The 27,728-nt window shown below is 44.4% G+C and overlaps 2 long non-coding RNA genes across 3 annotated transcripts in view; both read right to left on the bottom strand.

The window, feature by feature from the left end:
* Positions 1 to 206: 206 nt before the first annotated feature.
* Positions 207 to 27,728, bottom strand: part of LOC131835671 (uncharacterized) — a 65,558-nt gene continuing 38,036 nt past the window's right edge. The window contains exons 1-3 of one of the 2 annotated variants that reach the window (XR_009355319.1): positions 3,527 to 3,655; positions 2,828 to 2,967; positions 207 to 2,314 (exon numbers count right to left, since the gene is read on the bottom strand). This is a non-coding gene — a long non-coding RNA (uncharacterized LOC131835671). Of the gene's footprint in view, positions 2,315 to 2,827; positions 2,968 to 3,526; positions 3,656 to 27,728 lie in introns of those variants that run through there. The other variant, XR_009355320.1, reaches the window with a different exon arrangement.
* LOC131835668 (uncharacterized) overlaps positions 25,380 to 27,728 on the bottom strand; it is a 39,212-nt gene continuing 36,863 nt past the window's right edge. Inside the window, exon 4 of the long non-coding RNA XR_009355311.1 lies at positions 25,380 to 25,923. This is a non-coding gene — a long non-coding RNA (uncharacterized LOC131835668). The remainder of the gene's footprint in view (positions 25,924 to 27,728) is intronic.

Raw genomic sequence — 27,728 nt, 5'->3', positions numbered from 1 at the left:
TCAAATTCTGTTGGATGGCTGTTTCAAAAGAAGAGTCAGTGTGAACTCCAATTTATGTTTGTATTTTTAAACAGCTTCAGCAAACTGAGTCTTTTCTAATTGAAAGTTACTTGGTGTAATTATGCAGCCTCGAGAACAGTGGCAAAGTCAGTTTGCAATCACTTGATTTATTCCAAGTTTTGCCACCCTGCCGTTATTAAATTAATTCACCTTCTAATAAAAATAAGTCCTAATGTTGAGAAAATACAGATAAGTAGAGAGAAGCTTTATTAAGATCATCAGTATTAAAACTAAATCCTTTTTTTCTCATTAAAGAAGATACAGTCAATTTAATTAATTCACATTAATCCCTAGTTGACATTAAATTCATCTAAAAATCTACACTCATATAGATTATTAACACAGAGCCATAAAAAATGTTTGAAATGATTAATATATAAGAGAAACACAGTTCTAAAGATTCAAGTGATTATATTTTAAAACGTTCTATAAGGGCACCCTGCTGGCGTCAGTGGAGCATGCAACTCTTGATCGTGGGGTTGTGGGTTCGAGCCCCACGTTGGGTGTAGAGATTACTTTAAAAAAACAAAATCTTAGGGCGCCTGGGTGGCTCAGTTGGTTAATCGACTGCCTTCAGCTCAGGTCGTGATCCCGGGGTCATAAGATGGATTCCCACATCAGGCTCCCCCCTGCTCTGGGGAGCCTGATTCTCACTCTCCCTCTAGGCAGACCCCCCCTTGCTTGTTATCTCTCTCTCTGTCAAATGAATAAATAAGATATTTTTAAAAGATTAAAAAAAAATTTAAATCTTAAAAATAAATAAAATGAAATGTCCTATAGATGAACTGATCTTCTGAAGCCACTTTTTCGGTTTATCAAATACTTGGGATTTAGAAAAACAAGACATTAGAGGAGTATCTTTTCTAAAGAAAAAAAGTAGAAAGTTTTACTAAGATATTGACCTAAGATTGATATTTCTTTCTAAATTAACTGGAAGTGATCATATTATAAAAATCAAGCCCCAAATAATCTTCAAACTTATATCATTTAAATTCTTATTTCGAGAGACAGCTCTATTTTAGGAAGATTTCTGATATTTTGTCCCTTTATTTTTCCTAGAAAAAGACAATTATTATAAGTGTCTCACCTGTGCCAATAGTTCACCTCCAGGACTTTCACATCATTCTAGATTGTAAAGCCATTTTATTTTAAAACATCTTTATGTATGAACTTATTTTAATTGGACTTTTAGAACTGACCTCTAATTATGAGTAGATGTCAGGTGGCATATTTTTATTCTGGCTTTGTAAATCTGTTTTCAGGCTATAGATCACTTGACAGAGAATGTCATCGTGTATGTTTAACACTAATGTCAGACTGAGTTCTCATCCCAAGTCCACACCAGTCAGCATTATAAAAGTGCAACTTCGGCTCATGAACTCCTTCCTGTAGAGTTCAAGTCTTCTACCAGAGTGAGACAAGCCAAACAAAGTAACTGTCTTTTCAATGTACACTGACGTAAAGAACTCACCTTTCACATCAAATAACAGCAACAAGAAATAGACTTGTATTTTATCCAGCTTTTCAATTCCATGATAAGCTCTAGAGCTCATTAATTTAATAGACTAAAAGATGCCAATTTTCTTTATTTACTTTTTTTGTCTCGATAAACATTAGTGTGCTTGAGTGGACACCTCTTTTTTCCTTGGGGTTTTAAAGCTTCCTTTCATGTGGGAGAAAAATGGCTAACTATGTCAGGGTTTATCAAACAGAGCCTTGCTTTTTTGGCTGGTCCCTTTTGCCTTATCTAGCAAACACATTACCCTCTCCATCAAAATGTGGCAGGACAAACACTGCAGTAGGCCCTCACACATAACCAGAGCTACCTTTAAACAGGCTCTGGACTCTTTAAACTCAGCTAGAAAGCTGATTAGGTCCCAGATCTTGCACATTATCTCATTTTTGATAGCTGTGCTATGAAAAAGCAATAAAGAAAAGGCTGTCTAATAAGAAGGCAAGTTAAAGTGTCTGCTTACTTAAGAGCTGTACTTAAAAAGAAAGGGGAAAAAAGAACTATGTAAACTGGTTTAACTATTTGCAAGTCTCAAAGGCAGTAACATTCAAAAAAAAATAAAAAAGAATTTACATGTGAGTCAAAGGGGAATCATGACATTTCCTTAAATCTCAACATTCACATACAGGAAACAATTTCATCATATCTGGGGCAGTTCTCCTAACTTTGTTTAGTACATTGTAGGCAACTTTGAAGCTGTTGTTTGTCCAAATATGAGAAAGTCAAGGATCCATTCAAGGCCTATGGAACAAACACAGAAAGACACATAGGAAGTTATGTATATTTCACTAAAGTTACCTTTTCCTGATTTAAAAGAGTACGTTAATTAAAACGGGAGAAAATATCTAATCCTGAAGCTGATTTGAAACATCTGAGACTCACTTCTCTTAGCAAATAGAGCAATGACAGATTATACTTAGGAGGAAATATTTTAGCAATATTTCTCAATATGTTAGCACAGGAGCAAAATACAATGCCTGTTTTTCTGCATCCTAACCTCCCCAAAAGTCCAGCTTCTCAGGACTTTGCATATTTCTGGCCCTTGTGCAGAGTGGAAACAGACTGTCTTACACCAAAGAGCGGGTTGAAAAGAAAAGATGTGAGTAGGATGTGGAATGCTGATTTAAAGAGATGAGGGGTGTGGTTCCAAGTGGCAAGGTCAATGTTAACATGTGTAAGAAAACACCAGCTCCTGTCTGGGCTTGTTTGCAAGATTTCATTTGGGAAGTGACATAAAATGAAAACTATTCTTACCTGAGGTTCTGTGATCCAACTGTAACAAAAGCAAGTCATATCTGTATCCACGTAGAGCGACTGGGAGGCGGTGGGGAGGGGCGCCGTTAGCCGCCTTTCAAGGACTCCGGTTTCTCTCAGCTCAGATCTTGAGTTACTATCTGGAAAGGCAGTAAAGCAGCTCAAAAACAGAAAGAAGGCTGCCTCATAGTTCAAGTAATGCTGATTTGATTCCCCATTGAAACGGGCTTTGTCTTAATTTCAAAACTCAACGTGTGAAAAAAAATTCAAACCCTGAAATGATGTATTAATTATTTCTCTTTTCACATCAAGATCCTAGTTTTTAATCAACATTTTAACATGGGAGGAAACATCCCTCTTTGCTAAAAATAAATTTCAACTCAAACAGTTTCATAGAGAATAGTGCCTACCACAAACAAAAAGAGTATCATAGGGGCACCTGGGTAGGCTCAATGGGTTAAGCCTCTGCCTTCGGCTCAGGTCATGGTTTGGGGATGGAACCCTGCATCAGGCTCTCTGTTCTGTGGGGAGCTTGCTTCCCCGTCTCTCTGCTAGCCTCTCTGCCTACTTCTAATCTCTCTGTCAGATAAATACATAATCTTTAAAAAAAAATCATAAAACCCAAATGATCTTAAAATATGCCATGAAGGACTTAGACACACCAAATAAAATGAGGATGGAGTGTACCATTGTCCTTACCAAATGCGTGGCTGAGACGTCAGTCACATAACTGTTTGCCTTCTCCTAGGCTCTTCGTGGCGTTTCCCTGTGATCTGATGTTCAAACAGTTCAGTGGTGTGCCAGCCACTCCCTGGAGTCCCATTTTACTTGGGCTGTTTACAAAGAAGGTAACTTAGGAGACAGGGAGAAGGACAGTAACCACTTTGCCCCAGAGGCAGCTTTGCACTCAACCCAAGTTTAAGGGACAATGCCCTAGTAGAACCACTCAATATTTAGGGCTTAAGTTGTGGAGTCTAGGCACAACATAACTGTTGTCAATAATAACATTAATGAGACCTGATGCATATAGGACAATCTAGTAGGAAATAGACGGCAGACACGGCTTCAAGAGCTTCATGTGTTAACTCGCTTCTTACAGCAACCCCTGAAACAGGTACTATTATAACTTCACTAGATGAGAAAACCAAGGGAAAGAGAAATAAATTAACTTGCCCAAGGCTATAGAGCTAAGAAGAGGCCAAACTTCAAAGAAGTTCCTTTGTAGATGTGTCTGTGTGTGAATATGTATTAAATAGGATAAAAGTGCTCCCCCTGGGGGCGCCTGGGTGGCTCAGTGGGTTAAGCCTCTGCTTTTGGCTCAGGTCATGATCCCAGGATCCTGGGGTCGAGCCCCACCTCAGGCTCTCTGCTTATGTGGGTTGAGTTGTGATCTCTCTCTCTCTCTCTCTGTCAAATAAATAAATAAAAATCTTAAAAATAAAGTGCTCCCCCTAAAAAGAAATGGTGCCCCATTCAATTTATTTGTTTCCCCAGGAGATGACATGTGGAAATATTTTTTTTTCATTACTAGGAGTAATATACATTGTGCTCTATTCAAGAAACTTGGTGGTGGATGGCTTTTAAAAGGTGTATTTTCTCTTTTTTTTTTTTTTTTAAGGTTTTATTTATTTATTTGACAGAGACAGAAATCTCAAGTAGGCAGAAAGGAGGCAGGCAGAGAGAGGAGGAAGCAGGCTTCCTGCTAAGCAGAGAGCCTGATGTGGGGCTTCGTCTCAGGACCTTGAGATCATGACCTGAGCCAAAGGTAGAGGCTTAACCCACTGAGTCACTCAGGTGCCCTCAAAGGTGTATTTTCAATGCAGACAGATTATTTACTTGGAAGCATTTTGGAAAATGGCTGCAAAATGATTCACACGGTTTCTCAAAACTCCTTAGCTCAACTAATTAAAATGTGTTTATTTCGTTTGCCACAAATTGGCCTCTTTTTCACCTTTCTTTGGTTTGCCTTAGTACCCCTTGGCTAACAATCTGTAAAAGGTAAATATTTCCTTTGTCAGCCTACCTTTCACTTTTTCTGTTGGATACTCTGTCTGTACTTACTTTTGATAATGACTGTTTTTCTCTGCAGAAAGATGCATGTCCTGGAGTTTTGCAAATATTTTAAGTTTTTTGCCATTGAACACTGTCTAGGGATAAATAGTAACACTAAGGGATTAAAAAAAATTGCTGAACATGATTTTATCAGCACAGAAGGTAAACCATCAAAGTCCCCCAAACCTGCCCCAAATCTAAGGGACACTTAAAAGAAAATATTAGCTGAAATGGAAAGTATAGATCACACCTGATTAATCTCCTTACCATCATTATAAAGTACACAATCAAGTCCAAAGATGCATTTTTGTGAATAACAACACTAAGAAAAGAGGAGAAATGAATGAATGAGTGGATGAATGGATGAAAAGAGGAAGGAAATTTTAACCACAAATGTTGGGGTACCTGGGGGGCTCAGTCATTGGGCTTGGGTCACCATCCTAGGGTCCCGGGATGAGTCCTACATCAGGCTCCCTGCTCAGCGAGAAGCCTGCTTCTCCCCTTCTCTCTCCTCCTGCTTGTTTTCCCTCTCGCTTTCTCTCTTTCTGTGTTATAAATAAAATCTTTGGGGCGCCTGAGTGGCTCAGTGGGTTAAAGCCTCTGCATTCAGTCATGATCCCAGGGTCCTAGGATGGAGCCCCAGATTGGGCTCTCTGCTCAGCAGGGAGCCTGCTTCTGCCTCTCTGCCTACTTGTGATCTCTGTCTATCAAATAAATAAATAAAATCTTAAAAAAATAAAATAAAATCTTTTAAAATAATAATAATTACAAATGTTGCCATTGCTACCATTACTGGGGTATACAGATTTTTTTTTCTGCAATGTTAGCTGAAGAGCCGATGAGAAAAATCATTACTTTAGATGTGCTGACTTATGGGGGGGCAGTTATGTACTTCACATCTTTTTAAAATGCTATGTATTCTCACACTCTGGTGCAGCCTTATACACTTGTACAACTAACCACATTGGTAATGACCTTCCCAGCTGATCTAGAATGACAGCATGAAACTGACGGACAGAGATTCATAACAGTGCTCGGACTGCCTTTCTGGGCTTCACGAGTCATCCCAAGAGTTTCTAAAGGATAAAGGTAAAATTACCAAACACAACAAAAAACAGCACCTCTATTAGTGAAAAATAGCACACATCTGAAACTTTATACCTTTTTTTTTTAAAGATTATTTATTTATTTATTTGACAGGCAAGAGATCACAAGTAGGCAGAGAGAAGGATAGACAGAGAGGAAGGGAAGCAGGTTCCCTGCTGAGCAGAGAGCCCGATGTGGTGCCCCATCCCAGGACCCTGGGATCATGACCTGAGCCAAAGGCAGAGGTTTAACCCACTGAGCCACCCAGGCACTGCTGAATCTTTACACCTTCACACACACACACACACACACACACACAACTTTTGCTAACCAGATTAATGCACAGAAGAAGCGTGTTCCATTTTGGAAATATTTTTCAAGCACAGATGAGTTGGTACACATACCCATTTGTACTCTGTTGGTGTTAATTTTTAGAAAGTCAAGGAGAAAGTTCCTTTCCTCCAGAAATCTCATAGGAAGTCATAGGTAAGGCTAATTTCAGAACCACTAGGCTGTGTCCAGATTATTCATATCAGTTACTTGAAAAGACCCAAATATTAGGGAAGTTCATGGACAGTTTGTACTTGTGGGGTGGGGGAGGGATCTTTCCTCACCCAGGGGGGTGAGGGTCTGGGGGGAGGGTTGGTCATTGAAGACTAGTAAAATGTGCTGCTAAAGGACTTCAGGACCTAATCCCCAATGCAACTTCAGGAGACCGTAGTTTAAAAAAAGAAGAAGAAGAAGAAGAAGAAGAAGAAGAACCATTTGTCTGCCTTTCTCCTGCTTCCACATCCCAAACCTGCTATTGATAGAAAAGAGACCAAGGGAGAAGAAAAAGAGAAGCCCACACTATTTGACATTTTCACCACCAACACACCCCGCCACCATCCCCAAGTTATGGAAATGTTGGTCCAGCCACACATTAAAATGAATAATCTGATTACACTGGGGAAACCAGGGTAAATAAAGTTTGTGTGCCCTGTCATTATACAAAGGGAACGTCTCAGAAGGTATTTAAAATATTTGGGGGTTGCAGGTGGAGAAAGGTTTCTTGGCAGTAGTTGTTCATTGAAATCTCTTACAGGATTTTTTTTTTTTTTTGAAACCTAGTCTGTGATGCAGAACCCGCTGTGCTAAATTATGAACCAAAGGCTTTGGGGTGGGAACAATCAATCAAAATACCTGGGGTAGTGTGTAATGTGCGCGCTCCTGTCAGCATGAGCCGACTGCCCCTGAACACAGTCCCTCAGCAGGTTAAATAAATATGATACTATAGACAAACCGACAGGATCACACGGCTGCATCAATCAGCTGTTGATAAAATACAATCTTCCTTTAATACACGCTGAGAAAGTTATTTAACACTTACGAAACCTATATCCATTTCTTGTCTTTTTTTTTTTTTTTTAAGTCTTCTTCCAAAGTGTAACTCTTTTAAAGGGTACGGGGAAGAAGTTGCGCGATCTCGGGTGGAGAAAAGGGGTTTCTTGGAGCCAAGGAAACAGAGAGAAGCAGCTGTCTCAGCAGGGGGTTTACAAATAACAGCCCGCAGAGGTGAGGGGATCCGGCCAGAGGGTCCGTGAGAAGGCAAATCACACCTGAAGCTTTGCCACGGGTCTTGAAAACCTAGACACCCTTTTGCAAATACTCCTGCAGGGAAGTCATGGAAAAAGCAAACGCAGTTATTTTAATGCCGGTCTCCGTTCAGCTCATTTCAGCTCTGCGGTTTGCCTGCATCTGGTGCAGATGAGGGAACTATTCTGGATTTATTGAGGGCGGTGGGAGACGGTGGGGGGGGGGGACAGCTGGACAGCAAATGATTTTTAAAATCATTTAAAAGATGGGGGGCTCCAGTGAACGTAGAAGTGACCGCAGTAGAGCTGGGGGTAAAGGGGAGATCACGGATGACTTCACTCCGGGTGAAACTTGGCATGGGGGGGGGGGGGAGTCAGGACTTGGGAAACTGAGTTAGCGAAGGTGCAAGCGGCCGTGTTCGTGGCTTCAGGAAACGCCTGTCTCCACACTCCCCACCTGCAAACAGGCCAAAGCGCCAGGGGTGGGTCCCGGCCCAGGCTGCCTGCCTGGTGATCTAGGTCGATGCTGTCGTTCCCCTCCGGCTGGCGCCCGGCCTCTGCCGCTCGCTCCCTCCGCCGCAGGTTAAGCCTGGGGTCCTCTCCGCGGTCGCGCGTGGCCCTGCGGCCCGGAGCGCGCGGGTGGCGGGTCCCGCTGGAGAGTGGCGGAGCGCCGGGGAGGGCCGCGGCTGCCGAGAGGGGGAAAGCCCCGGCTAAAAGCTGACAGGCTATCTCTTAACAAGTGAAGATTAATGCCCCATCTAAAACTAAGCTCCCCTAAGTGCCGTCGCGGCAAAGGAAACACTGGGAGTGAGGAAAGGCGTCGCCTGCCACTCAAAAGGCCGATCTTTCCCAGCCTGTTGAAATAACCCGCCGGGGCGGCTCGAGGTGTTGACGGCCACGTTTGTCGGCTCGTCGGGCCGCCCCGGACCTTCCTCCGCGGCGACCGGAGCTCGGAACCAATCCAATCCCGGCGCCGCGGCCGCCGCCCGCGCTGCTCCTCCCTAGGTCGCGCACGCCCTCCCCGGCGGGTTCCCGAAGACTCGCGCAGGCGAGGGACCGCTCTGGAGACCCCGGGGCCTGGGGACCGAGCGACCTAGGCCACCGCCAGCCGGGTTCCCGCCCCCTCTCTCTCGCCGGCCGCCAGCAGGCTCGCTCCGGCGGCCCCGGCCTCGTAGGCGCTGAAGGCGACCGATCGAGACCCGGCACCGAGCCCGGACCCGGACGACCGGCCTGGACCCGCTCCCAAAGCGTCTCGCATCGGGACGCCGCACCCCGCCAGCCCCACCTCCAGTTCCGAGGCCGGGGCCTCTAGGCGGGAGGCGGGGAGATTTTCCAAGGGAGGGAGAGAGAGAGAGAGAGAAAGAAGGAGGAATCCGGCTGCCCTAACAGCGCTTTCAATTCCAGAAAACTAGCTGGGGGTTCCCTCCTTATCCCCCGCCACCGCCCACCCCCCCCCGGCTGCGGATTCCGCTTGCGGTGGCGGCGACAGGGGCTTGGGGGACCGGAGGAGGCGCTGGAATCCTTGTAACCTTTTTGGAGACTTTGCGCTTTCAAGAGCTCTTTACCTGAAACTGACACCCGCAAGCACTCTCCGGGGACCTGTTGGGCAGATGGAGTGGCAGGGCCAGGCGGGGCCTGTTGGCGAGACACGGGGACATTTGTCATGGGTGACCCGGCGCCTCGGCTTCTGAGCCCACGCCCGCGCTAATGTAATAAAGCGAGAGCGACAAGAGGAAAGGCCTCTCTCGCCCCGGGGCCGCCACATGCTCGCTCCGTTTTACTGTCAGGGCTGGTCGAGGCTGTGGCTTTATTTCATATTCCATTAATATTTACAGCAGCTATTGAATTTCCCATTACAAAGTTCACCATACACACTGCTAATATGAAATTTTAATAGTATTGTGCACATTATGAAAAGTCCCGCCATTAAGAGGGGATGTGGGAGGGTCCTAGGGAGAAGTTGCCCTGGGAAGTTATCCTCCACTGAACGCTGGAAACGCTCCCACCCGCCCCCCCAAGTCTTTAAATGAATTCATTTGCCACCATTCCCACAAAGATGTGAAACGGCGAGTCTGTTATCAATATTGAACTCAAAAGTGAGGGAGGGAATAAAGTGGGTAAAAATCTCTCTGGTTAAATTGAGTTTGCAAAGTTGCGCCTTTTGGTGCTTGACCCTCACTTACCGATTTTTCCACTGCTCTAGAGTTAGCCCTCCCTGGGGAAGCAGGCAGGTGAGGACTGGACAGAAGTCTCCAGGTCCTGTGGATTTCTGGGTGCAGCGGGTTCTACTAGGTGGAGGCCCCTGGCGATGGGAGAGGGGCGGCGGCGGCAGGTGTGTGAGGCGGCCCTGACCTTTTAGGGTCCCCCCACTCCTTACTCTAAGGCCCAGAAATTAAAAACGCTGCAGCACCGATCTGACCCTAGGGAGAAAAAAAAAAAAAATTCCCCCAAGAACCGTGAGTATCATGTTTGACAACTTCTTAGGACTGGCGCCCTAAGTTTCTGGTAGATTGTCCTGAGAAACCTGGCTCCTTTTCCAGAGCTGTGCAAGCTGCAGAAAGGGGCCCGTGCTAACTTGGAGTGAAAAGGGGAGGAGAGAGGAGGGAGAGAATGAAGCTGGCCTGAACTGCTGGGAGTGATAATGCAGGAAGGCGACCCCAAAGTTTTGCAGCCTTAGGTGGCCCAAACGGTGTCAAACCCGGAGGCTCCAAGATGGTCACACCGAGTCCTAGAACAGGGTTTCTCTCCAGAGTGAAGAAGTGAGCTTGGGCTCACTCCTGATGGGACCCAGAGGAGCAGCGGGGGAGAGCCCCCCCCCCTTCAGCAAGGGCTTCCAGGCCAGTGGATTAGGCCCTGTCCCCCAGCCTTGCAGCCCTCAAGCCACCCTCCCAAATGCATCTGGCCTTCCCAGTTTGTGCATGTGTAAGGACAGGCAACTTCCTGAAAGACCCAGGGAGCCCGCAGACCCCTGTCGCCTCTAGCATTTAACCATATCCCAGAGGGGATAGTTAAAATAGAAGCAAAATCATACTTTATTTTGTTAAGGGGTGCATGCAATGTAATTTCTCTAGTTGCACGAGGCTTTCACACACTCCTGCCCGCCCTCCCTCACACCATCCCTCCCCATGTTCCTGGGGTGCAAATGGCCATACTAGGGAGCCATGGTGGTGTCTTAATAGGCTTCTATTTCTGCAGTGAGGAGGCAATTTCTGAATCTTTAGGTTACTTTTCAGCTGCAGGAAAATGACAGTACCAGAAGGTAAAGATGGGTGACATTTCCACAGGAAGATCTGGTGTTGATTTTTTTTCCCTGAGTTTTAAAAATTATTACTATTATTATTATTCCCCCAATTCTGTCTGTGTCTTTTTTTTTTTTCTTTACAGCCCCTAAATGTGTCATGCTTTGTCACATCCTCTGTGTGTGTTTTTAGAGAACATTTGAATAAAAGGCTCGATGCCAGGTATTGGTGACACAGGGGGTGGAATTTTCAGCCGTTCCACAAAGAGTTGGCCGCCTCTATTTGCATAAGGTCAGAGTAGTGCTTCTGATAGAACTTTAGCAGCATCTCTGTCTCTTAGCAACACTCTTGCACTCTTGGTCCCTGCATTAAATTGACTGGTCCCTTCCTTTTCTTCCTTTCATTGGGAGGCTTACAATAAAATGTCACCCTTCCAACCTGTGCCTGTCACCCAGTAGGTCATCTGTATCTCCCCCTCCCCCCTCCCATCCTTCTCCCCTCCCTTCCCCTCCCCCTCCCCTTTCTCTCCAGTTCCAATTAGACGAGGAGATGATTCATTTGGTGGGTTCCCAAAACTGTTTCATTCTATTGTGTTAATTAATATTAATACCATTTCTCCTTTTGTTATTATTAAAAAAGCCCTTGTAAACAGAGGCGCGATAAGGAGCAAATTGCCACCACCTGCCCAACAATGGGCCTGGAAAAGGGGTAATAAGGCGAGTGCAGATAGAGAAAGCAAGGTTTGGGTCAGCCTCCCCACCCATTTAGTTGACGCAAGGTTGAGCACAGCCTGAAAACCCTTGAAGCACTTGGAATATGCCAGGCAGCCCTCTTGGCTCTGGAATGGGACACAGTGACAGAATCCAGATGCTGATAGGTGGTGTTAATGGAGGGTCACGTTTGGACAATAGTATCCATCACCTGCCTCTTGGCTCTTCTGTCAGATGGAGTCATTTCTGACTACTGCATCACTCAGATTTGGGGTAGATTCAATTATCACCTTCACCTTGGCAACGGGATATACAAATCTATGCCTAAAGGACCAAATTATTGCTATTATTACTGCTACTGTTATTATATTTTGCCTGCATCTCCCTTGTTCATTTTAAAGTAAGAAGCCCCTAAGTGTTCAAATACCCCTTTCCTGTTTTAGCCCACCAACAGCTGCCGGTTACTCAAGCCCACAGAATAATGGGTGCTTAATTAACACAAAGAAAAATTTGTTTGAATGCCTGGATGATTATTGCTGATTTTTATAATATGATCGGTTGCCTAAATGAAACAGGATCTGGATATTTTCTAAAGTTTTGGAAACACCCAACTCAGGGTCTTGAGGCTACGTATCGAAGTGCAGAGGATGCGTTTCTTCCCTTTTTGAGAAGTGTTTGCAACTAGGCTGCAAAAACACAAGTTGAATTGAAAAGGAGAGGAGGAATAGAGGAGCCCTGGATATGGCCATCGCTCATAAAGTTAAGAACTGATTTCCATCAGGTTAAAGATAAAATTAAAAACCTGAGAAGTTCTTCGTAAAGGGAACAGGAATCAGATGACAGGGGTGATGGTGACAATCCTTTCAGTTCTGTCTCTGTGTCCTTGAACAGAGAAACTGAACTCTTTCTTGGAAGAGTGGTTTGTTTTCTGGAACTAACATCCCTGGAGTGGGGCAAATGGGAAGGTAAAAACACCCCGCTTTTCCCCGATATTTTCACAAACCCTGGCTTCGCTTTTCCTCTCTTCTTCTAGCTTGCACGCCCTGTAATTCTTGCTGTATGTTGCTAGATAAATGTGCAGGTAATGGGGTCTGAGAAAAGCAATCAAGGTTAGAAGTCAACTAGCTCCTCTTTAATAATTCACGTGTCATATTTCTTCCACTATGTCAAGTTTGCTAAAGAAGATGGACAGGGGCTGACGGGCAGCCACTTGAGTTATTATTCTAAGCCTCAGAAGGGAGGAAAACCATAAAAAGAGATGTCCCCCGCCCTTCTCACAAAGGGGCTAAAACAGTTTAAACCTTTCTCAGAGTTCTCTGTCCCATCTTGCTCTCAGCCTGATTTCCAGCTCTTCTCCGAGCTGCCTGGAAGATGTGTAAAGATAGGAGAGCCAAGCCTGTTCCTGGGCACTTTGCCTCTTTCCCTTTACCTCTCCTTAAACATTTGTCCCCTTGCCTCTGCCCCACTGCCTTCATTCTTAACTCTCTTCCAAGTAGCAATTCTGTTCCTGTTTTTTGTTTTGTTGTTGTTGTTGTTTTTAGCCACAATACAGAACACCTCTGCAAGGTCAATTTCAGTTACAGAGGATGGCTCTTGTTTTAACTTTCTTACTGATGATCTTTCTTATTTTTAAAACTTTTTTTTTTTTTTTTCCTCGTGGCACTGTTGGTGACAGCTTCACGTATCTTCTACTTAAATCTCAATCCTTTTTCTTTTTGGAAGGTTGGGGGTGGGGGGGGGAGTTGGAGATGTGTGATTTTTCTTTACTCTGAATAATTGGCTGTTTCCAGAAAGAGGGAGGGACAGGGTATATCGAAAGGACAAGGACATGTGAAATCAATGCAGTTTTAAGCATATTTTAGTTGGATCCTGGAAAACAAATTGGTATGTCTTTGTGGAGATATCTACAGATAGAGAGATTTCAAAAAGGAAGAGAGAACAAAATGATAAAGATTGACTAGATTGATTCTAATATGCTAAGACTTTGCCCCAGTGCAGAAATGAGCATTTTGTTCAGTGCCTTTGCTTTTCCCTGTTGCTCTTGTTACCCCAGCAGATTTGTAAGGATTCCTATTCACACAGCCCAAGCCAGGGACTGATTTCGTTTACAATTTCTTCCTCCCAGTCTTTTCAAAAGCCAAACACCAGAGGAAGGTTTTCCGTCCTGCGGGCTCAAACTTTTTCTACGTGTGACTTATTCCGTGAAAAGAACCCAAGAGTTCCGCAGACCTTTTAGCCGATGGCCAGTCCCATAAGGAACAACTATTTTGCATTTTTCGGTTCTGAAGAGTTTTCAAACAAAAGGAACACAATAAATCGATCGATCCTTGGGGCAAACACAGTTTTATCTTCAAGGTACAATGATCAGTAATGGCACACGTCATGACAGAAAAACAAGGTCTCCTATTCCATTCATTCTGTGACTCCAGTGCTCTAAAAATGATCTATTTTCCAGGTGCCTTGCCCACTCAGTTTAGTGGCTCTTTGAATTTAGCACGTTTCTGTGGCAGATGCCCACCATGGGCACTCACGATTTGTTTTTCAGCTACGAATCTTTCCAACTTGTAGTCATAACACTGAAATACAGACAAAGCTGTATGTCTGTCTGTCTGACAAAGCTGCTGGGGGAGGGGAGGAGGGTGAAATGAAAGTTTGAGAAGAACAGCAAACAACGGTTTATTTTTAAAAAATCAGGCATATTTTGATATGAGGAGAATAAACAGTTCTGGAGAAAAAAAAAAAAACTTAGAGTAAAAGATTGGGTTGAAGTTGGAAAAACTAAGTTGTTTGCCCTGGTCTTGTTGCAGGGTGCGGGGGAGGGGTAAGGTCTGTCGAGATCATCACTCCAAGAAACTGCCTCTTTTAAAACCACTCCTTACAACTTTGTGGGGTTGTTACCTTTTATCTGCTTCAATCATCAGGCAAGCACTGGAGCCATTTTTAAACACCCCTCAAGGACCCAGCCCTCTTTCCAGTGTGGGAAACACTGATGGACACTTGTTACCTATCTGCAGTTTAGCTCTTCTCTCGTCCTCCTCGAGGACAGAGGTTCATATTTTATTTGCAAATATTTTTCACCAGGAGTGGGGAGGAGGCAAAGAAGGATCTGTAGGGGTTGGGGATTTTGTTCTTGTTTTTAAGCATTTTTGCCGCAGTGTGCTAAGTATTGCTGATAGAAAGTTTCCAGTTTTCTGACTTTGATGAAGCTCAAGACCTTCAAAGAAACGAATATTACACCGAGGCTTCCTTTTGAAACTACAAACCGCCTCTTCTCTAGATTTGAGAGATGGGAATGGAATTTGGATAAACATATCACACTTGTGGGGATATAACGTTCCCCCCCCCCCAACCTTTTCTTCCCGGACTTCAGATAACTACCCTCCCTGCCCCCAACTCAGCGGGCATCTGAAGACCAACCTGAAACTTGCCAGCTCACTTCCAGTTGGGGCGCTGGCTTTGTGTCCCGTTTGGGGACCCCTGTCCCACTTTGAGTTGAGGGCAGACAAGGCTCTGCAGGTCTGAGCGCTCACAAAGACAGAACTATTTTCCACTGGCGATGGGTGATGAAAAGCTTTTGAAAAGCTGCCAGGGAGAAGGAGAAGGAGGACACTTCCCCACCCTGCAAACTGAGCTCCTCGGGAGGGACCCTGAGCCCCCGCTACGGCTGTGGTACTGACTTAGCAGAAACCCCCAAAGACGCATCTCCCACCTCGGAGAAAAGAGAAGTCGGCTTGATCGCATTTTTCTTCGGTTTTAACTAGGCGAGAGGATGTAAACTCAGAGGCAAACCAGAACAACTCAAAGAAAATCTAACGCGAGTGTGCATGGGGCACATCGCAGATTGTGGGATGAACATCCCTATTGTCGCAGAGGTCCCCGAAGCAACAGTGTCCCGGAGACAGGGAAATGCAGATTTCCTGCGTATAACCTAAAACACAAATTTGGGCGGAGGGGGGCGGCGTGAATTTTCGGGGGCGATCGCGGGCCGCGGCGGGGCTCCTGGAGCTAGGGTCGGGTCGGGGGCGGGTACGGGGGACTCTAGGGCGGGGCCGGCGGCGCCCGCTCCCCCCCCCCCGGGCCCCCTGCGCACCCACGCGCCGCGGCCCCCACCCAGGCCGAGCCCACACATTCCATCTCGAGTCCTGCTCACACCTATCATTTGAAGTCATCTTCGCTCTGTCTTCCAAACATCTCGAGCATTTGTGATTCCGCTCGCCGCTCCTTCTTATTGAGTTCTCCGTGTCTCTCGGCAACTTGTCATAACCTGTAATAAAATGCCCTTTCTGGCGGGAGGTAGAGTCCAGAGGGCAGCGGTTCTATTTTCAACTGATAGCCGAGGAAAGGAGCCGCGGCGGCCTCCCTTTTGTCTGCCTCGGGCTTTAACTCCTGCGGGGCCGGCCCGGGGCTCCCGAGATCCCGGCTGGGGGGGTGGGGGAGGCGGTGCCCGCCCCGGAGCGCCCCTCCGCCCCGCTCCGGTCCCCTGGGCCCGGATCCCGGAGAAAGTTCTGGGCTTCTGAGGCGGTGCATACACGTGCAGCTGAGACGTGTTCCACAAAATGAGAAGAACCTGTTTGCGCTTTTCGTTTCTTCTTCTTCTTCTTTTTTTTTTTTTTAAAGGGGTGTGGGGGGGGGCGGTGATCCCCAGGAACAGAACGGGATGGGGACAAATAGCATGATACGGAGGTCACCTCGGCCAGCATCCTGGGAGCTTTTCACCGGGCTGTTTATTTAATTGATCCTAACCCTTTCCTTAATTAGACCCATCCTGTAGTTATTTTCGTATGTATTCGAGATTTTTCTATCCGATGTGTGAAGGTGAAGGGTTCCCACAGCCTGCGCGATGTAACCTCGCCGGGGATGGGGAGCGCGAAAGGGCGGGGGGAGGGGGCCGGGTGTCCCTGGAGCCGCCTGCTCGATCTTCCCCGCAAGGGTGAGCGCCCCTGAAAGCAAACTCTGGCTTCGCAATTTCCCCCGTGGTCCGTGGTCCGCGGTGGCCTGGCACCCCGTCTCCAGCAGCCACCGTTCTGTATTGAGAAGGACCCCCTCTCCCCACACACACCCATACACCCAGAGAGGTCACCTTGGAATCCCCTTAGGTCGCCGATGGGAGACATGGAATAGAATATTTTTCAGGTATCCTTCACTATCCGTGACAGATGTCGCCGGGTTGGGGAGGAGGATTAGGAAGGCAGGCACGGGTGAGAGGGCTGGGAAAGAGGACCCAAACCAGAATCCCTGCAACTATCTTCTTGCTGCCTTATTTTGTCGTTGGTGTATTTGTTGAAAGAAGGAAGTAGGGTAGCCAGTCATGGAGATGGTGTGAGTGTCCCCTGCCTGACCCCTGAGGCCCCATATCCACATATCCAGCCCCAGAACTCTAGATCCAGGTCCCGCCTGAATGAGGAGGTGGCTGTGAAGTTATTCTCATTCAGCTGTAAAGCAGAAACAGCCTACCCTTGTGTTGCTCCCTAGGCCTGTCGCCCTGACCTTCTCAAGGGCCTTTCCAAGAGAGATGTCACCGGACTCAAGCCTGGCAGACTGAGATTCCCGACTTCCGGTGCCCACCCCTGTCCCAATTCACACACTCTCCGGTTAATTTCTTGCTACACCCGGAAGCTAGTAATAATACCTTCAAAACAGTACTTGAAAAACCCAAACCACATTCTAGCCCCTCAAGGAAACCTGCAGAAAATGGCGAGCTGTTCTGCAGAAAAATTCCTTTTCTTTGCAGGGTGGGGGAGGGGTGGGGAGAAGGAAGAGTTTGTATCCTAAACTCTGATAAGAGTCGGGAAAATACAAAACACTTGATTTGAGACTAGGGGCTACTGGGGATTCCTCCACATGAAAAGTCTATTCTGTGTAGTTAAGAAAAAGCAAATGCATTTCTGTCTTCTGCCCCACAGGCGCTGGTGAGATCTGGTGGGGAGGGAGAAGTTTCATATATCTGGGCAAACTTCAGAAATAGAAGCTTTTAATCGCCCTTCCCCAAGAGAAAAAAAAAAAAGAAAAGAAAAATAGTAAGAAGACAGAAAATGCATTTGGGTTGGAGCAGTCGTTTTGGAAAGACTCCCCTGTGCTGTTGATTGCCATGCCCAGCTTCTCTTTTTGTTTTATTTCTCAAGCTTGATGTGTGGGTCCCCAGGATGGTCCCCATTGTCTTTGGGCGTCTGTAGTTGGCCTTGGGTTTTGTGGGTACTGCCACTTTTATGAAGGTGATTATTGCTGTCCCTTTTAATCTCCGGACAAAGTCAAAATCCTTTCCCCCGTGTGTCCTACTTCTGTTCAAACTGTGAGGCTATAAACCCTAGACACAGTATTCATTTCAAACCCTGTTCAGAAACACTGAGGACATATTTGAGGATTCTGACAATTACAGGCCCATTCTCCCCAGTTAGCTCATAGGCTCTATTCAGAATGAAGCTATTTGGGGGCATGTAAAAGCCAGTAAATTTCCCGATGCACAAAAGAAAATGGTGCTTTCTGCCCACTGCCTATTTCCACTCGAAAGTGAATAATGCTCCAGTTACCACCAGGCCTGACTTGATTTATCTTGGTTAATAGGATTAACGTGTCAGCCCCTCTCAAGAATTTCCAAATGCAGATCTGGAGTGTCACTGACTCTCTGGTGTCTTTTTTCCTCTCTGATGGACATAATGATGCACCCCCAAGCAGAGGGCCTCTGTCCGGTGGGAACAGGCAGATTATCTGTCTCCAGTGAAATAAGGCGTGTTGCAGCCCCCTTTGCCAAGACTCAAAGCCAGAACCCAGTCACTATAAAATAATTGTGTCACTACCTCACCAGTGCCCTGTTCGTGTTTCATTTATCTTTTGACTGTAATTGAATGGTTGAAAAGCAAAAATGCAGACAAATTCCAGCTGTATTGAGATCTGTTTCTTCCTCCCCTACCTCCACCCATCATTAGATACTCTCCCTCTCTGCGCAGGAGGTCAGAGTGTATAAATATAAATTGCATTTTGCATTACTTCTAGATGAGTGAAGCTGTCAAAGCAATAATATGAGCTTTCAGTCCCACATTCTACCACTTCTTTCCCATTTTTTGGCCAGGAGGTCATGTGCAAATTGAACGTGACAACCCAGAAGACATGTCCAACAGACTCGTATTGTTACTCTGCTCAGCCTCCTGGCTCACAACAACATTAAGCCCACATTAGTCTCCAGTCTCCTCCAGGCAGGAACTCCTAAACATGGAACCCAGGCTTCTCAGAAAGTTTGCTTCGATGGGGACATTTCATCTGAAAGTGGTGAGTGCCACTAACCTAAACTATTTTTCATCCAAGTTTCATTGAGGATGCCATCCTTAGAAAGACCGGGCCAGAGTCTTACAAAAAAAAAAAAAAAAAAAAACAGGTGAAAAGCTAAAGAGCCCCCAAAACACACACACACACACACACACACACACACACAAACATACTTGCTTCTATTTGAAATTATTGAAGTTTTCCAGAATCCAATAGCAATGTGGTTGGAAACCATTTCCTTGTTATTTGAACAATGGAGATGTCACTCAAAAAGCCACCTTAAAATATGGATTGACCTTGGATTCTTGGTAGCAAGGTGTGGTTAAAACCGTTTTAAAGACCCAATTACATAACCCAAATTAAAGTTTCAGCAGCTTATCGCTGTGATTAGAAGATGATCCTCCTCAAATTGTATCATAGCAAAGGAATTAGAAATTTTCATCAATCTGAGGAAAACCGAATGGCTTGGAGGATTGGTAATTGGCTATCAATATGACCCATTCATGTCTTGCCCAGATTGCAGTTAACGCAGAGCTGTTGTTCGCTGACAGGGTGTTTGATGGTTTCTAGGAAATGAGTGGCTGTTTTCATTCCTGTTCCAAATGGACAGGTGTCTACAACAGAATTGGCAACCTGGTTGGCACGCTCAAAGAGTGGCCAAAGAGCGAATTGTTTATGGAGAATAAACTTCCCTCCCTCCTGTGATGCTTGTGCACACACATGTGAGTGCTGGCAGTGGGGAGGGGGCAGAAATGGAGACACTGGAAGCAGAAGGATTGATACAGGTCCTGGAAACTTAAGCAGGCTAATGCCCTTTTTGTTCTGAATGGCGCCATATGCAACCACATCTCTCCTGAAGCCCATCTTGTGCTTGACCATGTTATACTCTAAGTGGACAAATGAAAGTCCATGAAAGGCATTTAGCCTTCCTTAGGATGTTTTTATTGGTCTCAATGGCTAAAATAAAATAAAATAGGAGTTTTTTACATCTTCTTAAATACGCTTTATTCTCACACATCTTTCTTTTCTCAAAAGAAAGAAAAGTGTCCTTCCCTTTTACTCTTTTGAATTATTTATTTATTATTATTATGTTATTTATTTTCATTGTTGTTATCCCCTCCTCTCTAGGTCAGATGAACTACATGGGTTTAATACCAAATGAGAGGAGGTCGTAACTTTAAGAAGCTGTACCTGCTAATACCTGATCAAATTAAGAAGTCTCCCTCTTAACCTCAGTGGATACCATCCCATTTTATCACATTATACTTCTGTGGTGCCCTTCAGATCCATGAACGTATTCACCTCTCCTTTCACCTTTACATATATTCCTGACCTTCCCAAGTTACTGTTTATGCAAATGATTTTTATATCCTGAACATTATTAAGAAACAATGCACGAGTCATAGTCTTAAGAAAAAAATCAATCACTGTAATGCCCCAGGAACTGCCATCTCTTTTACTGTCCAATCTCTACTTCCACAAGTGTTAATGTTGTTTTAAGTCGGGGAAAATAGTTTTTTAAAAAGAATTAAAAAAAAAATACTCCTGGGCCAATGAAACTGAAGCACCCACAATTTTTAGTTTTTCCAAATTTAAAAATGTGAAGCTCCCAGTCAGAAGATTTTATCATTCTTTTCCTTTATCCTGACTTGTCTCATTTTAATGAAATATCTGTGTAAACCTGCCATCAATTTTTAGTTCATTTCTACTCCTCCACATTGCCAGAAATTCTAGCAATGAAGGTGAAAGCCTTTGGAGTAAGGTTCTTATACCTCTGTGTGATGCATTCTATGATCTTGGGCACATCCAACTATTCTCTGAGCCTCTGTTTCTTCATCTGTAATGTGGGGATATTAATAGTCTTTAATTTACAAACTTGTTTGAGGGCTCATGTTTTCCACATTTCTGGAAAGGAGTTAGTCCTCAATCAGTATAAAGCATCATCATGCTGTTGCAGATGATAGTGTAACCTCTCAAAGTATTAGAAGCTTCATCTGTGGTGCAGAAATAATAATATGGTTGTAGACATTAGGCATAGTGTAGACATAGACATTTTGGCCAAACCAAAGCAGACCTTCAGTAAACAGGTGGTGGTTGGAGGTTGTCCCATTCAGAGACCCCATGGAAGTGGGTGAAGGACTCACTTTGGAAAGAAATGCATTCTTTAGGAGTTCCACCTGGTGGTTCTTCATGCCTGGATCTAGAGGCTAAGTTGGTAGAGGATAGCATGAAGGAATCCAAGCCGAGATCAGTGCCCAGTTATCTCTCTTTGTCCCATGACCATAACTCAATACCTTGCCCTCTCATGAACTCCTCCCACCGGCTTAGGGTGAGAACCCCCAGCCAGAGTTGGTTGGGGTAGACAACCCAAGCCTACCTCTACTGTTGAAGAAACAGATGACATGAGACTCAGGGAATGTGTTTCATTGATTTGTAGACGAATCTTCAGAGCTGAAGGAGAATATAGATACAGAATTGGAATATACTGTTTACTTCCTGGTATTATAAATTCACTTCTACATATAAGATCAAACCTTTCTGGAGTTCGTATATAAGGATAGACTAAGGTGCCATTTGAAGATTCATGTTGAAGGAACACAAAGGGACCCTGCAGCTGGCAGCCTCCAGTACCTGCAGAGACCCTGGCAGTTCCGGGAAGATTTGTTCTGCCTGGGAAGGAGCCATCAGTCCTGGTTCTCTAGGACCTTCACATTAAGCCAATAACTAAGTTTGATTTGGTTTCTCAGGGGTGGTATGTCTATATATATTCCACATATATATATATATATATATATATATATGTGGAATATATATACATGTTAAATAATATTTCATAACTTTGGAGATTCTCTTGTACATCAGAGTTCATAAATATAATCTCCCTGGAGGCCAGGGCCGTTGGCAAGAACTGGAAATTTCGAATTTTAGACCATTTACGTATAACACTACTAAATAAAATGCTTGTACTAGATGTGTAAAATATTTCCACATATAAAACCATACATTCTTTGAATGATGAGAAAACCAGTTTGATAACCTAATAATAATAAAAAAGAAAACCTGTTTGTTCAGATAGACCCTATTGCTGACTCATGGTATCAGATTTGCTGTGTGTGTGTGTGTGTGTGTGTGTGTGTGTGTTCCCACTCTATCAACTGCCCAGTGATATTTAAAACCTCTAATGTCTTCAGTTCAGCACAAAAGCCAAATGGAATTTGGTTCACTCCATTCTCTCTAAACATAACTGCCTCATTCTGTAAGCATAAATTAGATTTAGCGAAAATTAAAATGTAGGCAAGAAGAAATAACTTCTCTACCCAGTCACCACAGAAGACCCACATAGCCAAGTGTCTGGAATTTGCCCGTCATCTGCTTTTCTGACCATAGGGAGCAGCTCAAATGACAGGCACACAGATGGACACATCCTGTGATTAATGGCATCTACCAGGCCTGGTGGTGAGGATGCAGAAAATGGCGGCAGACATGAGCTAGTCCCCTCTTTGGTTCAGTGTTCCTTCCAAGGTTTGAAGGAGAGAGGAATCAGGAACAATTCCAGCCCTATTCTTCGCTAGAAGATCTGAAGGCATCCTTCTTGCAGTCTCCAGAATCATCTGCCAAGACCAGACTTTTGATGGGTAGCTCTACTGGCCTTCTGACCGGCCCATCAAAATTACATTCTCCCTCCTACCTTCCCTTCCTTCCTTCCTTTGTTTCTTGTCCTCTATGTCTTCATTCTTTTTCCCTCTTTCCTTTTTTCCTTCCCCTTTTCCCAAGCATTGTGTCACCTCAGCAATCTCAGATTGCAAACTAGCTCACCACAGTGAGCTTTCCACTGAATATCTAAGGAACAGACGGAAGTGTGTGAAACTGGGAAGGGTCTGAAAGGGCAGCATGAAGACCTATAGCAACCTCCAGGCTAGTGCCCTTGGACTTCACCTCAGCTACCCTCTAGCCAAGTGGGTCATGCCTAACCATGGCATTTCTAACACATCAAGAATACAGGAGACCAGTGGGGCACCTGCATGGCTCAGTCAATTAAGCCTCTGACACTTGATTTTAACTCAGGTCATGATCTCAGGGTCATGGATTGAGCCCTATGTCAGGCTCCACGAAGAGCATGGAGCCTGCTTAAGTTTCTCTCTCCCTCTGCCCCTCCTACCTGCTTCTTTCCCCTCCACTCTCTCTCTCTTTAAAAAAAAAATAAATTAAAAAAAAAATATATATATATATCAGAGACCAAGATCCTACCACTAGAAATGGGCCAAATTTGATGCCATAGTCTTGGGATCATACCCAAGTTGATAATTCTCTCCTTTACTGGCTTCCAATTTTTAATTTGTTTTAAATAAGTAATCAAGACATGCAAAAGGTAAAAAAGGGTGAAAAATGTTCCTTCAGTCCTATTTTCCAGACCGTCCCACCCAAACTACCATGCTCTTTTTTTGTTTTTAATTAATAGACTCTCTCAGAGCAATTTAGATTTATAGAAAAATTTAATAGAGGGGCACCTGGATGGCTCAACCACTTAAGCATCTGACTTTGGATGCTCAGGTCATAATCTCAGTGCCCTGGGATTGAGCCCCCCATCCCCCAATTGGACTCTGTGCTCAGAAGGGGAGTCAACCTGAGATTCTCTCCCTCCCTCTCCTTCTGCCCCTCCCTCCACTCATGTTCTTGCTCTCTCTGTCTCTTTCTAATATTAAATGAATAAATCTTACAAAAAAAAAAAAAGAAAAAATTGAGTGGAAAGTTTAAAATGGTCCTATATTACCTTACACTCCTCTCCACCTTTCCTCCCTATTATTAATATTTTGCTTTAATGTAGTATATTAGTTAGACTTGATGAGCCAATACTGATACATTATTATTAGCCACAATTCACAGTTTACATTAGGTTCACTCTTCGTATTGTTGTACATTCTTTGGGTTTTGGCAAATGTATAATGACATTTATCTACCACCATGGTATTAGATAGAATAGTTTCACTGCCCTATAAATCCTCTGTGTTCAGGGCACCTGGGTGGCTCAGTCATTAAGTGTCTGCCTTCATCTCAGGTCATGATCCCAGGGTCCTGGGATGGAGCATCAAATCAGGCTCCCTGTTCGGTGGAAATCCTGCTTCTTCCTCTCCCACTCCCCTTGCTTGTCTTCCCTCTCTCACTGTCTCTCTGTCAAGTATATAAATAAAAAATATTTTTTAAAAAATCCTCTGTGTTCTACCTATTCATCCCTCCCTCCTCTACAAAACCTCTAGCAATGTCTGATGTTTTTGCTGCTCCATCCTTTTGCTTTTTCCAGAAGGCATGTACTTGGAATCATACAGCATGTAGCCTTTTAAGACTAGCTTCTTTCTCTTAACAGTATGCATGTAAGGGTCCTCCATGTCCATTCATGGCTTAAGTGCTCATTTTTTACTGATGCATAGTATTGTATTGTTGATATACAACAGTTTATCCAATCACCCACTGATGCACATCTTGATTGGTATTATGCCGTCTTCCTAAGTAGGAATAAAGCTCCTAGAAACACTCAGAACGTGTAGGTTTCCCTGTAGACAGAAATCTTCAACTCAGATGGAACTCGAACCACCAAGGAATGTGATTACTAGATCATATGGTAATAATATATTTAGTTTTGTAAGAAACTGCCAACCTATCTTCCAACTCAGTGCGGTTTTTTGTTTTGTTTTTGTTTTCAGTAGTTTTAAAGTACATATTAGTTAGCAGAATAGGTACTTAGCAAAGACGGAAACCCAGACCCCGCCAGCCGCTCCTGGTAGACACCAAGACAAGAGCTACCACCATCTGCAGGGAAACAGTGTCAACCATAAGAACATAAACTTGATCAAGCTACAAGGGTTTACTTTTTGCCTTGGCTACATACTCGCTTTGTGACTTCGGGCATGCTTGTTTTCCCAGCTACAATTAGGCTTGGTAACAGTACCCAGATTCTAGAGTTCTGAAAATTACTGAAATATCCCATACACATTTTGGCACACCACTTGGTAAAAGTAAGTGCTCAATAACTGTTCATTATTTTTTTTATATCTTATTACAAAACCACCATCTTTCCCACAACTTCTTCCCAAACAGTCAGTGCTCTTTAGGGATGATTCTGTGTAATAGTGCATTCAAGGGATCCAAAGACAAAACAATTTGATACATTATATAATCTGGAGGGGGGGCGGAATGTGCAGCAGCTAAAATAAAAAGAAATCAAAGCTAGAGAGACAACATCTTTAAGTGTGGAGCGTTTTGATCCACAGAATAAATTCCCTCACTTTCCTCTCACCCTGGATTCCCATTAGTGTTTTGCTGGCTCAGAACGCTCGGGGGTGAGTCCTAGATTATGAAATGCCCTCTCTCTGGTGGCCTGCCAAAGCCTGCTCTGCAGACTCCCAGACTAACCTGGCACCAGCTCACGGTAAGAAGCCTCCTCACCCCGAGGGCCTGACTAATGCTCATGTTTTTTCCTTTCTCAGACAACTCCACAGGCGGGCTGTTGGGTGGGGGCGGGTGGCGGGTGGCATTAAGCAATCCATGTGGTAATTTTTTTTTCTATTTCTTTGGGCAATTCTTACATGATGACATAATGATATGTGCTAACAATGAAAAATAAATGCACTGTGGCTCTATCTCTTTGTACTGAGTTTATTTTGGAAATTAACAAACACACAAACAAGAAATCCTCTCCTGCGCATTCCTGATTAATAATCTATGGCTACCCACAATGCCCACACACTGGTGGAACCGGAAACATTTGAGGGCATCTACCAGCTGATTTGCCTTCATTATATCAGATGACAAGTTTTCCTGTTTTAACTGCACTGGCAGGGTTTAGGTGTCATGAGGTCAGAGTATATGGAATTTTTTTTTTTTTTTAACCAAGAGCAAACAATGAAACCTGATAACTTATTCAGGGCATATGGCTCAAAAGTAGGCATTCACTGATATGAGGCATATCACATTAACAAAGCCCCACACTAAGGGCAAATTTGGAGCAAAATCTTTCTGTTTATCTGTAAAACTGAAATATGTCCAGCAGAGCTCAGAATCCTGCTGAGGAATTACAAACAGGGTAGGTTTGAAAAGTTGAACGTAGGACATGTGGGTCTGCTGGAGTCGTCCAAATCAATGGCCACAGCCAGGTTTTAAGACTGTCCAGCCCATCGGTCCTGTGGAAGGGAGAACAGGAAGAGGGCAGAGGGTCAGAATGAGCAGGGTCTTTCTTGTCCCTCTCTCCCACCCTACTCAAGGGCCTCACCATCCCAGCACTGCTTAGTGGGGTCATGAGAAAACGAAGGGAAGAACAGAGGAAAGAAAGAAAGAGCCAGTACCCAGAAGAGATCTCCCACTCCAGATTTGCTTTGGGTACATAAGCTTTTTCAAGAAGGCATATAGTTGGAATCATACAGCATGTAGCCTTTCAGACTAGCTTCTTTCTCTTAACAGTATGCATGTAGGGGTCCCCCATGTCCAGGGAAATCCCTCTTCTGTTCTAGAAATTCCTATGCACTTTTTTCTTTTAAAATTTATATATTTATTTGAGAGCGAGTATGTGAGAGCAGGGTAGGGGCAGAGGGAGAGAGAGAGAGAATGATTCCTTAAACAGACTCCACACTGAGTGTGAAGCCCAACTCCGGGCTCAATCCCAGGACTCTGAGATCATGAACCTGAGCTGAAATCTGGTTGGCAGCTTAACCAACTGAGCCACCCAGGTACCCCTAGGACCCTTTATGCCTCAAGGTCTAGTTCGATGAGTCTGGATCATGATTAATGCATAGTATCCAGATCAGACAACAAAAAACAACTTGAGCTCTGGGTCCATCCCATGCTTGCTCTGAGACTTGAGCCCTTCTTCTCTGAATCTCACTTTCTTTGGTTGTGAAATCCAAATGGGACCAGTATCCTACCTTCCCTCCAGCTGCTGTAAGGATCATGGAAAGTAACAGGGCCCAGCATGGTCTCTGACGCACAGTGAGTGTGGAGTCTAGGTTTTTACTGCATTACTATTGCCATCATTCCTATTTTGAGTTGACTAGCCAGGTATGGATATTTTTCTGTCAAAAACAGGAAATAGGCAGGAAAGAGATTAGTCATAGCAGGGTTCAGCCATGAACACTAGAGCTGGGTATTTCAGTAGCCTCGGATGCCACTAGTGGTGCCACGTCTGCCATTTAATTCAGTTCAACAAATGCATTTCAAGAACTAGGTTCCAGGTGAACACCACATTGCCCCTGCCTGACCAGCACTTGGACTACCAGGGGAATTTCACCAGCACAGCTGTCCAGTTGAAGTGATGTCATGTGAAGTTGGAGACAGTCCCTCAAAACAAAAGCCTGACCTCTGAATCTGAATTAATAGATGGATTATCTTGATCCCTCTCCTCCCTAAATCAATATGATATTTTCATAATATAATTTCTGTTCAAAGTCTTTTTTTTTTCTTTATTTGATAGACAGGGATCACAAGTAGGCAGAGAGGCAGGCAGAGAGAGAGGAAGGGAAGCACTCTCCCTGCTGAGCAGAGAGCCCGATGGGGGGCTTGATCCTAGGACCCTGGGATCATGATCTGCACTGAAGGCAGAGGCTTAACCCACTGAGCCACCCAGGTGCCCCTGTTCAAAGTCTTTTGAAAATATTCTCTGCCAACTGCTTTAAAATATATCTAGGTGAGAGTTGTGTCCTAGATATCCATTAAGGAAAAGGTGCTTCCAAATACACAGTTTGTCTGCTTTCGTCCAAAGGATTTGTCTGCCACTGTGTAGATCCGGTTGAATTATGGCTGTTTAACAATTTGGCATACAACCTCTGCTTCAATTTTCATTTTTTTTTTTTCTGGTCATGAAATGGTGTTATGGTCAAAAATGATGGTGTGGGACCCTGCTCTGATCCCCCAACCAAGGTTCAGAATTTATTCTTATATTTGTGCCTGGGTGACTCAGTCGGTTAATCATCTGCCTTGTTTCTCAAGCGCTTGG

This window comes from Mustela lutreola, chromosome 7, assembly GCF_030435805.1.
Source record: "Mustela lutreola isolate mMusLut2 chromosome 7, mMusLut2.pri, whole genome shotgun sequence".
In the NCBI taxonomy this organism is placed as follows: Eukaryota; Metazoa; Chordata; class Mammalia; order Carnivora; family Mustelidae; genus Mustela; species Mustela lutreola.
The sequence above is the reverse complement of the archived record's forward strand: the minus strand, read 5'-3'. Positions and strand labels throughout refer to the sequence as shown.